Source organism: Hevea brasiliensis, chromosome 10 (assembly GCF_030052815.1).
Source record: "Hevea brasiliensis isolate MT/VB/25A 57/8 chromosome 10, ASM3005281v1, whole genome shotgun sequence".
Taxonomy (NCBI): domain Eukaryota; kingdom Viridiplantae; phylum Streptophyta; class Magnoliopsida; order Malpighiales; family Euphorbiaceae; genus Hevea; species Hevea brasiliensis.
Genome location: NC_079502.1, coordinates 91,498,767 through 91,515,738, shown reverse-complemented (window position 1 = coordinate 91,515,738; position 16,972 = coordinate 91,498,767). Strand labels below are relative to the sequence as shown.

The 16,972-nt window shown below is 34.6% G+C and overlaps 1 pseudogene; it reads left to right on the top strand.

Moving 5' to 3' along the window:
* The first annotated feature begins 4,736 nt into the window (after positions 1–4,736).
* On the top strand, positions 4,737–9,842 carry LOC131169409 (probable rhamnogalacturonate lyase B; annotated as a pseudogene).
* The last annotated feature ends 7,130 nt before the right edge of the window (positions 9,843–16,972 follow it).

Below are 16,972 nucleotides of genomic sequence, written 5' to 3'. Positions count from 1 at the left end.
GCAGTATTAATAAATTTTACCAAACTTTAATCAAATAATATTGCAATAAATATTTGAAATTGAGTCCACTCAAAAATGTAAATATACATTTTGCACACATGTCTTATTTTATTTTATTTTATTTTATTTTATTTTATATTGTCACCACTAAGCAGAATTGCTTAGCGCGTCGCTTTTGCCACGCGCAGGTACTGGAGACATAGCTGGGGAGTCCAGTAGGCCTCATACACGGTGAGCCTTCATATCTGCACTCAGAGTTCAGAGTCACCTCACATTGCAATGCATTTGGTAGGACATTAGGCCATTTTGATATTTTGATATGTTGACATTTGGTATTTTGTAACCTTCTGTAATGTATATTATAAGTTCATGTAATTATGTTTTGATGTAAGTATCTATGGAATATGTTCAGTAATAAATTGAGCATTTTTCATTGAGTGGATTGTGTTTTGAATTGAATTAAATTTTTGATATACTGAAGTGAATTGAGAAATTGTTGAGAATATATTGGAGGTTGATTGAGAATAATGTGATGATATTATTGGGAGTGTTTTTAACAGGTTTAGAAGAACTGTTTGTCCAATTTATAGCCGGCACTCTGCCGGATTTTCTATAAAATTTGCGAAAAAATTTAGATTTATCAGAAATTATAAATAAATGAATTAAAAGGGATTAATTGAAATTGAAACATGAATTGGTGTTCCGACACACCGAGTGGCATAACTTGCTCGGCTACACTGTAGACGGGTAAGGGGTGTCACAGCACGGGCCGATAGGGTATGGACCAGTATAAATATTGTAATATTTTGCTTTTTGCAGTAAAGTTGTGAGATATTCGAGAAACACACTGGGGTTAGGATTGAGAGTTCTGAGTTATTGTATCTTGCTCTTTTTCATCATAGTGGAACTTTTTCTCTTATTTTGCTTGTGGATGTAGACCTTACGATTGAACCACATTAAATTCTATATTATTCTTCTTCTCTGTTCTATACTATGTGATTATGCAATTTGTGTGTGTGCCTTAGATTTTTGTGCTTGTTATAATAAACTAGTATCATAGCTTTGTGTGTGAAATCTAGGGTTTACAAATGGCGTCGTCTTCAACGAAATATGAGATGGAGAAGTTTGATGGTGGATCAAGTTTCAATTTGTGGCAGATTAAAATCAAATTTGCCTTGATCCTGTAAGGTCTATGGAAGGCAATCGAGGATAACTTTCCAGAATGTATGAAAGAGGTAGAGAAGGCTGATATGAAGGAGAGAGCTTTGAGTGCAATTTTCATGAGCGTAACAGATAATGTCCTACACGAGATTGCCGGTAAAAACTCAATGTCTGTGGCATGAAAAAAATTGGAGGAGTTGTACTCTGCTAAATCACTAACCAACTGAAGAAAATGCTTTACAATATGAGAATGAGCGAAGGTACGCCCATTAAAAAATATTTGTATGAATTTAATTCAATCATTATGGACCTGAAGAATATTGATATTAATATTAATAGTGAGTATTAGGCCCTTCTTGAGTTATGTTCTTTGCCACCCTCCTATGAGACTTTTGTTGATACTCTGTTATATGGGAGAGACAGTATTTCACTAGACAATGTTAGTAATTCTCTAAAATCAAAGGAGTTAAAAAAGAATTTTCCAGATAATAGAGAAAGATTTAAGGGGAAAGGTTTGGTGAGTAGGGGAAGAACACATTTAAGGGAGGGTTCTTCTAACAGGAAGAAATCTAAGGCCAGATCTCAGTCAAAAATGAAAAAGGCTAACTGTTTTGAGTGCGGGGAGTAAGGTTACGACAGGAAGACTATCCTAAGTTGAAAAAGAAAAAGGAAAAGCAACCAAAAAGTTCTGCAAATGTGGTTAACAGTTTTATCGATTTTGATTATGACGAAAGTGCTAGGGAAATTTTATCCTTGAGTTCAGATCATGGACATAATTTCTAGATTCTTAATACTGATGCTACTTATAACATGTGTCCACACAAAAACTAATTTGTCACTTACAAACAGATGAGTAGTAAGGTGTTTTTGGGCAATGATCATGCACTATCTGTGGAAGGAGTTGGTAACATCAGATTGAGGATGTTTGATGGCATTGTCAAAACTATAGAGTGTTGGCATGTTTTAGGATTAAGGAGGAATCTGATGTCTCTTGGGACACTTGACTCTCATGAATTCAGATACCATACAGAGAATGGAGTTCTCAAAGTGTGCAAGGACTCTATGGTACTCATGAAGAGCAGTTTGATTTCAGGATTATATTTTCTTCAAGGTAGTATAGTTGTGGCATCTGTGTCTTAGTCATATGAGTGAAAGAGGATTATCTGTGTTGAGCAAATGGGATTTATTATATGGTTAGAAAATAAAATCTATGGACTTTTATGAACAGTGTATGTTTGGCAAACAGATCAGGGTGAAGTTCGATAAAAAGGTTGTGTGCAAGACCAGAGAAACGATGGATTATATCCACTAAGATCTATGGGGTCCTAACAGAATCCCTTCTAAGAGTGATGCTAGGTACTTCATAACTTTGATTGATGATTATTCTTGGATGGTGTGGGTGTATTTTCTGAAAACAAAAGTTAAGGCATTTTTAACCTTTGTGAAGTAGAAGGCGATCATTGAGAAGCAAACAAAAAAAAAGGTCAAGCGTCTTAGGATTGATAACAGGTTGAAATTTTATGATCGTGAGTTAGATGCATTCTGTAATAATGAAGGCATAGTGAGACACCGCACTTATGTAAGGACACCATAATAAAATGGTATTACAGAATGCATGAACAAAATGCTTTGTGACAAAGCACAAAATATGCTTTCAGATTCAGAATTAGGAAAGAATTTCTGGGCTGAAGCAATTAATACAGCCTATTTCTTGATTAATAAATCTCCATCTATAGCTATTGAGTGCAAAACTCCTTTTGAGATCTAGTCTGATTCACTTGCTGATTACTCCTAGCTGAGAGTGTTTGGTTGCCCTGCTTATGCTCATGTGAGGGATGGTAAGCTTGAGCCAAGGGCAAGAAAATGCATATTTCTAGGGTATGCATCTCGAGTGAAAGGGTACAGGTTGTGGTATAATGATCCAAAGTCTCCAAGATTAATTATCAGCAGGGATGTGACATTTAATGAGTCTGCTTCATTAGATAGTCAAAGGGAGAAGTCAATAGCAGAATCAGATCATGGTGTTAGAGAATAGGTGGAGCTTGACATTGATACTTTAGCAGTTCAATCCAGTGATTCACAAGATGAGGTGCAAGGTCCTGATCAATAAAAGGAGGCACCTAAGCAACAACAACAGAAACTATATAGCATTGCAACTGTTAGAGAGAGAAGATAGATTAGACCCTTGCAAAGATATGTATATGCAAATCTAGTTACATTTTCCTTGTTAGTTGTTGAGACAGTTGATGTACATGAACCCAGTAATTATAAAGAAACTATTTCTTGTTCTGATGTAGATTAGTGGGTCGATGCTATGGGTGAAGAAATTGAATCTCTTCATAAGAATTAGACTTGGGAGCTTGTAACATTGCCTAAGGGATAAAAAGTGGTAGGCTACAAATGAGTGTTCAAGAAAAAGGAATGCACTCTAGGGGTTGAAGCACCTCGATATAAGGCACAGTTTGTAGCAAAAGGCTTTACTTAGAGTGAGGGAATTAACTTTAATAAAGTATTTTCTCCAGTTGTGAAGCATAGTTCTATTAGAGTCTTACTTGTTATGGTTGCTCTTCATAATCTAGAGTTTGAGCAACTAGATGTGAAGACAATATTTTTGCATGGTGAGCTAGAGAAGAAAATTTATATGAATCAGCCGAGGGATTTGTCATTCCAGGTATGAAAAACCATGTTTGCTTGCTTAAGAAGTTTTTGTGTGGTCTGAAACAGTCCCCTAGGCAGTAGTATAAAAGATTTGATATATTCATGGTTCATAATGGCTTTATTCATAGTTTATATGACAATTGCATACATCATAGGAAGCTTTTAGATGGTTTCTTTGTCTACTTACTGTTGTATGTGGATGACAGGCTTATTACTGCTAAAAGCATGTCACAAGTTGACATTCTGAAAAAGCAATTGAGTGATGAGTTTGAGATGAAGGATTTGGGTCCTACAAAAAGATTTTGAGAATGGAAATTACTAGGGATAGAAGTGTTGGGAAGCTTTTTTGGTCTTAGCAAGCCTATGTTGAGAAAGTTCTTAAGCATTTCAACATGAATAATGCTAAGCTTGTGGCTGTTCCATTTATTGCCCATTTCAAGTTATCTGCACACATGTCATTAAAAACAAATGAAGAGATGGAGCACATGTCCAATGTTTCCTGTTTGAGTGTTGTTGGTAGTATCATGTATGTTATGGTTTGCACTCGACCTGATATTTTTCATGCAGTTAGTGTTGTGAGTAGATATATGGCGTGTCCTGGGAAAGAGTAGTTGTTGGCTATGTGGATTTAGATTTTGCAGGGGACTTAGAAAAAAGGATATCTCTGACAGGTTATTTGTTTACTCTCTTTGGAAGTGCCATCAGTTGGAAGGCAATATTGCAAGCTATAGTTGCTTTGTCTATCACAGAGGCTGAATATATGACTTTAGTAGAGGCAGTAAAGGAAGTTTTATGATTATAGGATTTGGTGAGTGATCTTGGATTGATACAGAACAAGCCAACAGTGTTCTATGACAACCAGAGTGCAATATATCTCACAAAAAATTAGATGTACCATGAGTGAATTAAGCACATTAATGGCGATATCAAACAAGAAACAAAGGATCATGCCGACACTTGAAGACTGAGCAAGTGGCCAGCCTCTAGCATACCCTGAAACTGTTCTCCTGACCCATTCCAACAACCCTCTACTTATTGGAGAGGTATGGTTTTGTCCCACTCATCAAATCTATTACCAAATGCCTCTTCTTTTTCTTTTGGGTCATCAATAAGTTTTGCTCTGGTTTGAATTAATTTAAAGATATAATGGTGAGTTAGGTGGATGATAAGTACCAATACTCCACGGAACACAAAGCTAGTAAGTTGCATGGATGGACATCAGACGATGAATCAGTTGGATTTTGGATGATCAGAGTCAATGATGAGTTCTGTAGTGATGGACCAATCAGACAGGATTTAACTACTCATACAGGTCCTACTGTTCTATCTGTAAGTTCAAAGCTCTTAACGGAAGATAGTGTTAAAAGTTTGAATTTTTTGATAATTTTATGTATTATGAGATAAACGCTTAATTTTTGATTTAATTATTCATGATTAATTCAAAATATATTGATTAATAATTTCAATTTTATTTTTCTGTTGATGCCTAGATGTTTACTAGCGATCATTATGGAGGGAAGGATATCAATACACAATATCAAAATGGAAAGCCACGGAAAAAGGTTTTAGGGCCTGTATTTATTTATCTTAATTCCAATCCACCTAATGGAGCTTATGAAACCCTTTGGAATGTTGCTAAATGACAGGCATATATATATATTAATATTACTAAACAAGTAGTTTTTTTTTTTTTGAATTGATTTAACAAAATCATTGTATGTACTCGTTGATTAGATGGAATTCGTATGAGATTTATCATAATTAATGACCATGTTGTTTCTCAATCATATGCACTTGTTAATCTTTATAATTAGATGTTAATAGAAGTGGTAAGTTGGCCATACGATTTTCCTTAATCAGAAGATTTTCCTCATTCAGATAATCGGGGAGCTGTAGAGGAGCTATTGACAATACAAAATGAGTAAAATCATCAATTTTTTTTTTTTCATGGATACTCTTATTTACATTCACTTATTTATATTTGCACTCCATATTTATTTTCTCATTACTTTCATTAATAAAACTTTTCTTTTATATATATATATATATATATATATATATATATATATATATATATATATATATTATTTAATATAAGGATTACAATATAATCACTAAATTTAGTATTTTAAATATCTATATTTTCCTTATATGTAAAGATAATTTTAAATTTATTTATTATTATTTTATATTAACCATTATATTGAAGACATTATGCGACACATATACAAACACTATAAAATAAAGTAAAAAATAAAATAAATTATTTTTCAATTCTAAAAAATAAGTCATTTGATTATTTTAAGATATAAAACTAATGCAAAATGTAATTTTATTTTATATTTTTTAATATAAGGAGAATAAGGATATTTTAAAATATTAAATTAAATAATTATAATATTTTAAATATTAAATAATATAATGAATTTTAATTTAATAATATTGAAATTATTTTTAAAATAATGAGATTTCGAAGAGTGTTAATTAAAATAAATAGATATGGAGTGTAAAAATAAATTAATAGGTTCTAATTGCAAATGAGTAGAATTTCCCAGATGGCTAATATTGCCATGCATTTAAAATATAATAAAACTTTTATTATATAATTATAGAGGCATTTCAGAATGGGCAAGTTCTGCATATGTGGGCTTAGCAGCTCCAGGGGAAGCAGGCTCATGGCAATTTGACTCCACGGTCGATCCGTTGTCACCTTAGTAGTTAAAACAAAATTGGAAAACAATTATTTTAAAAGCAGATAGAGTCCAGTTCTAATTACTTTGTATGTTTCTGTTTTATAAATTTATTTTAGGGTTATCAATTTTGGACTGAAGCCGATAGTAAGGGATTCTTTTCAATTAAAATCTGTATGCATGGGTTCCTGGTCTCATTGGGAATTATAAGTATGAAAGGAGAATCTCCATTACACCAGGTATATTATTTTCGAATAAAATCATTTAATTAACTCTCAATTTTACAAATATTTTAAATTAAAAACAATAATTTAATGGATTTATGAAATGAACATAGTATGAATGAGTTAATATTTTTGACTGAAAGTGCAGGAAGCAACATCAAATTAGGCGCCCTCATGTACTTTCCTCCTAGAAATGGTCCTACGCTTTGGGAAATAGGCATTCGTGATCGCTCTGCCGCTGAGTTTTTTGTGCCAGGCCCATTCTCTACACTCAAAAATAAATTATTCATCAACAAACCAATTTATAAGTACGTCAACCCCTAATCAACAACTTCTCATGCTTTGATTTCAACATTCTTAATACTTCTTTTAATGGACAGTTTTAGACAATATGGATTATGGGATCGATACACTGATTTATTTCCCACGCATGATCTCATATACAATGTGGCCACAAGCAATTATAGGAAAGATTGGTTCTTTGCTCATGTTCCCAGGTATATTTGATACATGCATTTTGCATGGCTATTTAGGTTAGATTTATTGGTCATTTCATTTATTTGTTAGTCACATTTAGCTAATTTTATTAGTTATTTAGATGATTTTTTATAATTATCAATTTTTGGATTAATTTATAATTTTGCTTTGTTTTGTAGGTAAAAATAGTATTTTTGAGCATTTAAAAAGTAATTGTGCTAGTGAGGAGTGATTCTCAGAGCCAAAAATATCAAAATAAACTTTGAAAGTTGAAGAATGCAAAATTGCTAAAGTCTGTATAACCTGCTACACAATTTGTGCAGTTTCTGCACAGAAAAAGCAATTTGTGAGCCTGCCAAAACTTGCATAACTTACTGAATGATTTCTGCAGATTCACTCCTTGCTTATGTAGCTTTATGGAAATATACATAACTTGCCGCATAACTTACACAGTCACACGCTTTGCTTATGCAGCTTCACAGAGAGAACAACTGATTTGGCCGAAACTTGCATGACTTGCTGCATAACTTATGCAATTCCATTCCTCATTTATGCAGCATCACGGAAAGAGCACCCAAACCTACTGAAACTTGCACAACTAGCTGCATAACTTATGTAGTCCACTTATGCAGTTTCACAGAGGACTTCAAAGCATGAAAAATTTGCACAACCAGCCTGCATAACTTATGCAACATCATGGGAAATACCTGAAACCACAAAATTTGCATAGAATCTGCATAGGAAGCTAGCACAACTTGTGCAATTCTTCATAATGAGCTGGTAGAAAGATTTTCACACGTAAATCTCTACCTCAAATACACCATTTTAGGGTTATTTTTCAGAAAGTATAAAGGGTGCCTTCACCTCATTTTTTAGCGATAAGAAGAAAGAGAGGAAGACAGAGAAAGGGGCAGAAAAACAGAGCAACAGTCGACTTTCATTTTTGGGAGCAGAATCCAGCTTCTTCTTCTCTTCTTCACCATTTTCTACATTTCTCCTACCGGGTTTCTTTAGTTTTAGTTTATTTTCATGATTTATTTTCTCTTTTACTTAGAATTTCTTGTGTTAAACATAGATTGTGAGTAGTTTTCTTTGATTCTGGAGTTGGGATGTAATATTTGAGTTATTTTTATAGATTTAAACTGGGATAATTCCAATTTAATGAATTTATGAGGTTTAATCCATTTTTTGTGTGCTTATTCACATGCTTAATGAAGAGCTCCATTAAGTTATGTTATTAATCCTTGGTTGAAGCACTGAAAGGAGAAGACCAAGTGATAGATAATAAAAAAATTAGACTTAATTAGCTTAGATCTAGAAATAGACAAGGATTAAGAGAGATTAATAGATCGATTAAAGAACCTAATGGGTCTTGGTTGATTTTAACTCCACGAAAGTAGGATTAAGTTAATTAAGGCACTCTTTGTCTCACTCAAAAGAGATTTCAAAGGATTTTAGAATTGGTCTCCTTTAAACCCACAAATTTCATAGATTGGGCTAGCTAGGAAAATCCCAAATTAACTTAAATATAAACTCTTAACTCCAGAATCGTCTTTTATCAATTATTGCTTAGAATTTTACTTTTGAGTGTTTAATTTAATCTCATTTTATTAATTTCCATTATTAATATTATTAATTTCTTTATTTTGCAAATTATTAAATTAGTCACTGTTCGAATTTAGTTTTGCATTTTCATACCTTATGCTTCAAGTTTCCAAATTTCTTCTATTTGTTTGATTAAAATATAATTTTAACATAGTTTATTTTATATTAAAAATTTAATTGAAAACATAACTCTCCGTGGGAACGATATTTTTTTCTATACTACTTGAATGATCTGTGCACTTACGATAATCCTCACCAATATTCTTTTTAAATAAAAGAAAAATCCTTCTCTTCAATGCTTTTTAGATAATTTTAATTTGTTTTTCTTCAGCTAGATTTAATATTATTTGCATTGCAGGCGTCCAAACAATAATATGCACCAACCAACCACATGGCAAATTATTTTTGAGCTTAAATAAGTGATCCAAAATGAAAATTATACACTTCAAGTAGCCTTGGCATTCGCCACGTGGCTGATATAAAAGTATAAACTTTCTTTCCTTTATTATTTTATTTTATTTTATTTTAATAATTCATTGTGGTGGAAATATGTAATGATGAAACAATTGTTCATTGTTTTTCATGTTTCCTACCATGTTTCGTGTAACAAGTTTATTACAGGTTTTTCTTTATCAGCAAATATATTTTATCAATTAATCAGAAAAACATAGCATGAGCATGCATATTCTAAATCTTGGTTAATAGACCTCCCTAATATACTCAAACTTGGAACATGGTATGCTAATGGAAAATTTGACTAATTTGTGTTGAAAAGGTTCGGTACAACAAGCCAAGTGGCAGTAGAGCTGTATTCAGAACAGGGCAAATAGGAAGAGATGATGCAATTGCAATACAAGGAATTCATGGACTATACTGGTTATATAGCATTAATGTGCCTTCTTCTTTCCTTCTCATAGGAACCAACACTATTTATCTTTCTCAGTCCAAAGCTAACTCTCCTTTTTCTGGTGTAATGTATGATTACATTCGTTTCGAAGGGCTACCACTAACTCACAACATCAATTGATTATATTATATATTTACATTCCCATGCTTTTCTTGCGTGCCAAAAAAGTCTTACGTGTGTGAGTATATATATATATATATATATATATATATATATATATATGTGTGTGTGTGTGTGTGTGTGTGTGTTCGGATGGGAAGGAAAAAAAATAATGAGAGAAAAATTTTAAAAAATAATAAAAAAGGAAAATATTTAATAGAATCTAACATTTTCTTATTATGTTTGGATAGAGGGAGAATAATATTGAAAGAAAAGTTATTTTTTGAATAATAAAATTATAATATTATCTTTAAGTATTCAAAAAGAACCTTAAAAATATATAAAGATATTTTGGCTAAATATATCATCACACATTTGTACTATTTGAGATTTGCCTGTTGAACACTCGAACTAATTTCGTGACCTATTGAACACCTAAAGTCGTTAAATTCATCACTTTAAACACAAATTTGTACAATCAGTATAAAGCGTGTTCGCATGAGATAGAAGGCAAGTGAATTGAGGTTTTTGCTATTCGCGTGGCCCTTATAACAACTACTTTCCTTCCTCCTTAAAAGGAAGACCTATTTTCTTTTACTTCTCTCTCGGCTAATTATTAGATACACCGAGAACACTAAAAAATAGTATTCTCTTAGATACAATAAAATAGTTTTTTTCTTAATTACAGGAAGGTAAGACCCATGTTTTCAAAGTGAGTGACCATGTGCACCAGGTACATCTAATAATCTCTTCTTCTCTCTCTTACTCTTTTACGTGCAACTTCTTCTTGTTCTCACCTCTTTTTTTTTTCCTTCTTAATTTTCAATAGTTATTTTTAGTAGCCCTCTTTTCTTTTCTTAATATCATCATTATCCTATTTAGTTATTTTTTCGGTAGAGAGGACAAGAAAGATTGAATAGGAGGATATGAGTCTGACATTGGTGGGTGGACTGGTGCATGGACTAGAAAGTGATGAGGAGAGTAAATTGGGGCTTGATTGGGTAGGTGACCTTGGTGGTGGTGAGACGACGGTGCAAGACTTGGTAGGCGGGCATGGTAATGGTGATGAGGATGAGTAAGCATGGTAGGCGGGCATGGTAGCGGTGATCAGGATGAGTAAGCAGTGGCTTGATTAAACTACTAGGAAAGAGGCATGTTTGTGTGGTGGAATAGGCGACGTTGTCTCTATCTTATTATCAGCAAAAACAAAGCTACTTTAGCATAAGAGCTTTAGCTAAATCAACTAATTTTTTTCTTCTTCTTCTTCTGCTTGTTTTTGAAAGAACCTAGAGATAGAGAGGGAGAAAAAGAAGGCTCGCAAAGATTGATATTTATAAAGGAAGAATGAATCTTCATTCCTTAATCAAAGGAATTCGATATCAGCACCTGTAAAATAGCATAATATCAGGCACAATAACAGCTTCTGTAAATTAGCACATTTTTCTTGATTTGTTACCTTATATACTTACCATTCTTTATATATATATATACACACTACAACATCAATAAAATCAAGTTAGAATTCCATGAATCATTCAATCTCTTTATGGTATCAGAGCCTCTCATGCTCTAGCAAGTTTTGTTTTGCTATTTGTCTATCTTCTCTTTATCACCGTGACTGAGTCCCCACCCCTAACAGTTAACTCACAAAGGGTTGTCCAACCCATGACCTAGACCTCCTTAGACACAACAGCTACTCTTATTGCCCTTAATCCAACCTAACAATTGCCAACAAAACTAATTGGCAGTGGCAATTTTTTGACTTGGCAAGCCTAAATTACGACTCTTCTCCTTGGCTATGACTTAATATCATACGTTGATGGCACTTTTCCATGTCGTTCACCATTTATCACTGACAACAATAAGCAGATTGCAAATCCAACATATAAATCATGGCAACGACAAGATAATCTCCTTTGGAATGCTATTATGGCCTCTATAGATCCTACTATTGCATCTGCAACCACCTCAGAACAAGCATGGCAGAGGCTAGCACTACATATGCCAATAAATCCCAAGCTTGAATTTATGGTCTCTGAGAGAATCTCACACATGTGATGAAAGGGACCAAGTCTATTGCTCAATATCTTGGTGATGAGTTTTCTCTTGCAAGCTCTTGCAAGCTCTCCTATTGGACAAGCCAAGCTCATTATCAAAATACTAAGTGGTCTTGGCCCAGAGTTCAAAGAAATCAGTGCAGCTATTCGTGCTCATGATCATCCAATCACTTATGAAGAACTTTATGACAACCGTAGTGCACATGAAATTTTTCTCACTCATAAAGCCTTAAAGAAAGATGCTCAGACAATTTCAATTCATCACCCAGCATGGACAACAAAATTCCAATTCAAATAGGTCCTTCAATGGTGATAAGACTACTTTCAACAATAATCACAGGAATGGTGGACCAAATGGGGGTTTTTTCCAAAACTACAATCCTCACCAATACTCACAACACAACAACGAAAATCTCAATTTCAATTCAGGATGGCACAACACAAACAATGGGTCTTCTCACCATGTTCAATGCTAGCTTTGTGACAAATATGGTCATGTGGCAAAAGTCTGTCGCTCTCGTTAATGCCTTAGAAGTTTAGGCCAATTTTACATCTCGACAGACATCTCCTGCACCCGGTTGGATCATGGATACTAGAGCCTCTCATCATGTTACACAAGACACTCAGAATCTTCAAGCTTACTCTGAATATGTAGGCTCAGATGATATTATCATAGGCGATGGGAATGGTATCAGTATCACACACACTGGCACCACCACTCTATCTACTCCTAAACACAATTTTAAATTAAATGTTGTCATATGTGCACCCCAAATACACAAATATCTCATTTCAATATCCAAATTTTGTACTAATAATGGCACCTTTATTAAATTTTTTCCATCTTACTTTGTTGTGAAGGATCGGAGCACGGGGGTTCCTCTCGTTCGCGGTCAGAGTAACTCGGGGTTATATGAATGGACTAGCGCACCCATTACATCTCAACTAGCAGTCTTACTTTCTCAATCTTCAAAGCCTTCCTTATCTATTTGGGATTGTCATTTAGGTCATCCTCATTTACGCATTTTGTATAAGATTGTTGCACACTCAAACTTATCTATATCATCCTCACAACTGGATTCATGTAATTCCTGTTTGTGCAATAAAAGTCATTTGTGCAATAAAAGTCACAAGTTACCATTTTTTACTAGCACTGTTACCAGCTCTCGTCCTCTTAAGCTACTTTATACAAATGTTTGGGGACCATCCCCTATTGTATCTGATCAAGGGTATCGTTACTATGTCATTTTTGTTGATCACTTCTCTAAGTATACTTGGCTATTTCCTCTAAAACAAAAATCTGGTGTTTCACAAATTTTTACTAATTTCAAAGCCTTGGTTGAATGTTATTTTGCCACTACAATTCTCTCGATTTACTTAGATGGTGCTGGTGAGTATGATGGGCTATATCACATACTGGTTCAACATGGTATCCAACATCTCTATTCTCCTCCTTACACTCCCCAACATGTAAGCATTGCTGAAAGGAGACATCATCACATTATGGAGATCTCTCTCACCTTACTACACCAAGCCAAAGTTCCCTTAAAATTCTGGAGTCATGCTTGTCAAACAGCAGCCTATCTCATAAATCGCATGCCAACTGAAACTCTGAACTACAGCTCCCCCTTTGAAAAATTATTTAAGCAGACACCAAATTACAAAACACTTTGAAATTTTGGTAGTCTCTGCTATCCATGGCTACGACTATATGCACCTCACAAATTGGCTCCAAAGTCCATACCATGTGTTTTCCTCAGATACTTAACTAGTCACCATTGTTACAAATGTTTTGATCCCATAAGAAACAAACTCTACCTATCTTGGCATGTTTTATTTGTGGAAAACACATTTCCTTCCTCTACCATATCTCCTAATCAGCCACGAATAACTACCATAGAAATAGACCTATGGCTTGATCCTCAAGATCATACTGTCACAACTGATACAGCCCAATACTCACCTTTGCCACCAGTGGATGCATTGTCAAATGTCCCTACTGTTCCTCCCGTGGTCTCTAATCCATCACAAGATGAGCTTTCCTCACTACCGCAATCACAACTTAGTCCACCACAGCATGTATTAGCACCACCATCTACTTCTCATGAGTTCACTCTTGCCCCGAACTTGAGTCCCCCTGCAACCTCTTAAATTGAGGTAAGTCTTCCACAACCTGAGCCACCTTGCATTGTTACTTGATCCCAACATAACATATTGAAACCAAAGCGACCAATAGATTACTCTGCACTAATTGTTTCTCCTGGTCTCTTTATTATTCCACACAGATATTTACAGGCTGCCAAAATTCCACCATGGCATCAAGCAATGCAAGAAGAGTTTGATGCACTTATCTGAAATAATACATGGACCTTAGTTCCACCAGATCATTCACGAAACATAGTAGGCTACAAGTGGGTTTACCAAGTCAAACAAAAAGCAGATATTTCCCTTAATCGTTTCAAAGCTCGGCTTGTTGCCAAAGGATTCCACCAATGCCCTGGGATTGATTACACTGCTACCTTCAGTCCTGTAGTCAAGCCTACAACAATGAGGTTGATATTAACTCTTACCACTCAGCATGATTGGTCGATCTTCCAACTCGACGTCAACAATGCCTTCCTGTAGGGTAACCTATCATGCCTTCCTTGCATTGTTACTTGATCCCAACATAACATATTGAAACCAAAGCGACCAATAGATTACTCTGCACTAATTGTTTCTCCTGGTCTCTTTATTATTCCACACAGATATTTACAGGCTGCCAAAATTCCACCATGGCATCAAGCAATGCAAGAAGAGTTTGATGCACTTATCTGAAATAATACATGGACCTTAGTTCCACCAGATCATTCACGAAACATAGTAGGCTACAAGTGGGTTTACCAAGTCAAACAAAAAGCAGATATTTCCCTTAATCGTTTCAAAGCTCGGCTTGTTGCCAAAGGATTCCACCAATGCCCTGGGATTGATTACACTGCTACCTTCAGTCCTGTAGTCAAGCCTACAACAATGAGGTTGATATTAACTCTTACCACTCAGCATGATTGGTCGATCTTCCAACTCGACGTCAACAATGCCTTCCTGTAGGGTAACCTATCATATGAAGTCTACATGGATCAACCTCCTGGATTTGCTAATCCTAAATTGCCACATTTTGTTTGTAAGTTGAATAAAGCCATTTATGGACTCAAACAGGCACCGCGTGCTTGGTACACTGCTTTTTGAGATTTTTTAATCTCCTATGGCTTTGTCAACACTCACTTATATTCATCTCTCTTTGTCCTCCACAAGAATGAGCAACTATTTTATCTTTTAGTATATGTGGATGATATAATATTGATAGGTTCTTCATCTCAATCTATTCAAGATGTTTATCAGGCTTTATCATCCAGATTTTCCTTGAAAGATCTACAACCTATCATATATTTTCTGGGAATTGAAGTTTACGAGACTGATCATGGTCTCACTCTAACTTAGACAAAATATATCACATATTTGCTACAGGAATTTGGCATGATGGAATCCAAAAGTGTAATAACACCACTATCTTCCACTACTGTGCTCAAGTTAGATGATGGATCAGCAGCCACAAATGCCACTCAATATCGACGTCTACTTGGTGCTTTGCAATATCTATCACTCACTAGTTCCGATCTTGCCTTTGCAGTTCACAAGCTGTCTCAGTTCATGCACAAGCCTAGCATGCTCCATTGGCAATCTGCTAAAAGAATTCTATGGTACTTAAAGGGCACCTTACATTTTGGAATTATGCTGCGCTGTGATTCTACTCTTTCTCTCCACGCCTATGCTGACTTAGATTAGTCAGGAAATCCTGATGATCGCACTTCAACCTTTGCATATATGGTATTCTTGGGGTCTTCTCCAATAAGCTGGTTTTCTAAGAAGTAATGTACTGTAGCCCATTCAAGTACAGAAGTAAAATATAGAGCTATTGCCAATGCTGTTGTAGAACTTAATTGGATTACCAATTTACTTCAAGAACTTCGCATTTCCTTACCTAGGTCACTAGTCATCAAATGTGATAATCTTGGTGCCACTTACACAACACAGAAGCCAGTCTATCATAGCTGCATGAAGCATGTGGTGCTGGATTTTCACTTCATCTAGGACCAAGTTCGGGATGGTTGCTTGATTGTTGGACATGTTCCTTCAATAGTGCAATTGGCTGATACACTCACCAAGATTGTTCCCACCAAGCAGTTTCATGACCATCTACCCAAGTTAGGTGTTCAAAATTTCTCATCTAACTTGCGGGGGCGTATGAAGGAAGAATGAATCTTTATTCCTTAATCAAAGGAATCCGACATCAACACTTATAAAATAGCATAATATCAGGCACAATATCAGCTTCTGTAAATTAGCATATTTTTCTTGATTTGTTATTGTATACTTAGCATTCTTTGTATATATATATATATATATATATATATATATATATATATATATATATATATATATATATAGACACACTACAACATCAATAAATCAAGTTAGAATTCCACAAATCATTCAATCTCTTTAATATTAAGTTTTGTCTTGAGGAATCTTAGTGAAATTTTGTTTTGAGCACTATCTTGTTTTAGCCTAGTTGCTTTGGAACCATGCGAGATTATAAGTATGCTTGAATAAAGCATTTTAGAGCTCTGATAGAGATTTCTCAATAAGAAAATACTCTACTTGTTATAGAGGTGAAATTAAGTAGCTTCAATAGCTCCAGGAGAATTACTTTCTTCATCTTTAAACTTTTGCTTGTTACCTTTGTTATTACGGAAAATGGTAACTGTACATGTAGTTTTGATCTCTTAACCATAATCATTTCAAAGGCACAAGCATCACCAACTTCCTAGTGATTGTATTTTGCAAAGACCCTCCAACCTTCTGTTTATCCATTGTTTGCTTTATTTTATATATGTATAAAATTTAACGGCTAATTATTAAATACACTTGGAGCACTAAAAAATAATGCTCCATTTCTCATAGAAAAGTGAGATATTCCCACGATATAGAGAGTGTATCCTACGTGATTGCGAGAGATGTGTACCAGGTGCACCTAATAATTTCTCAAATTTAACA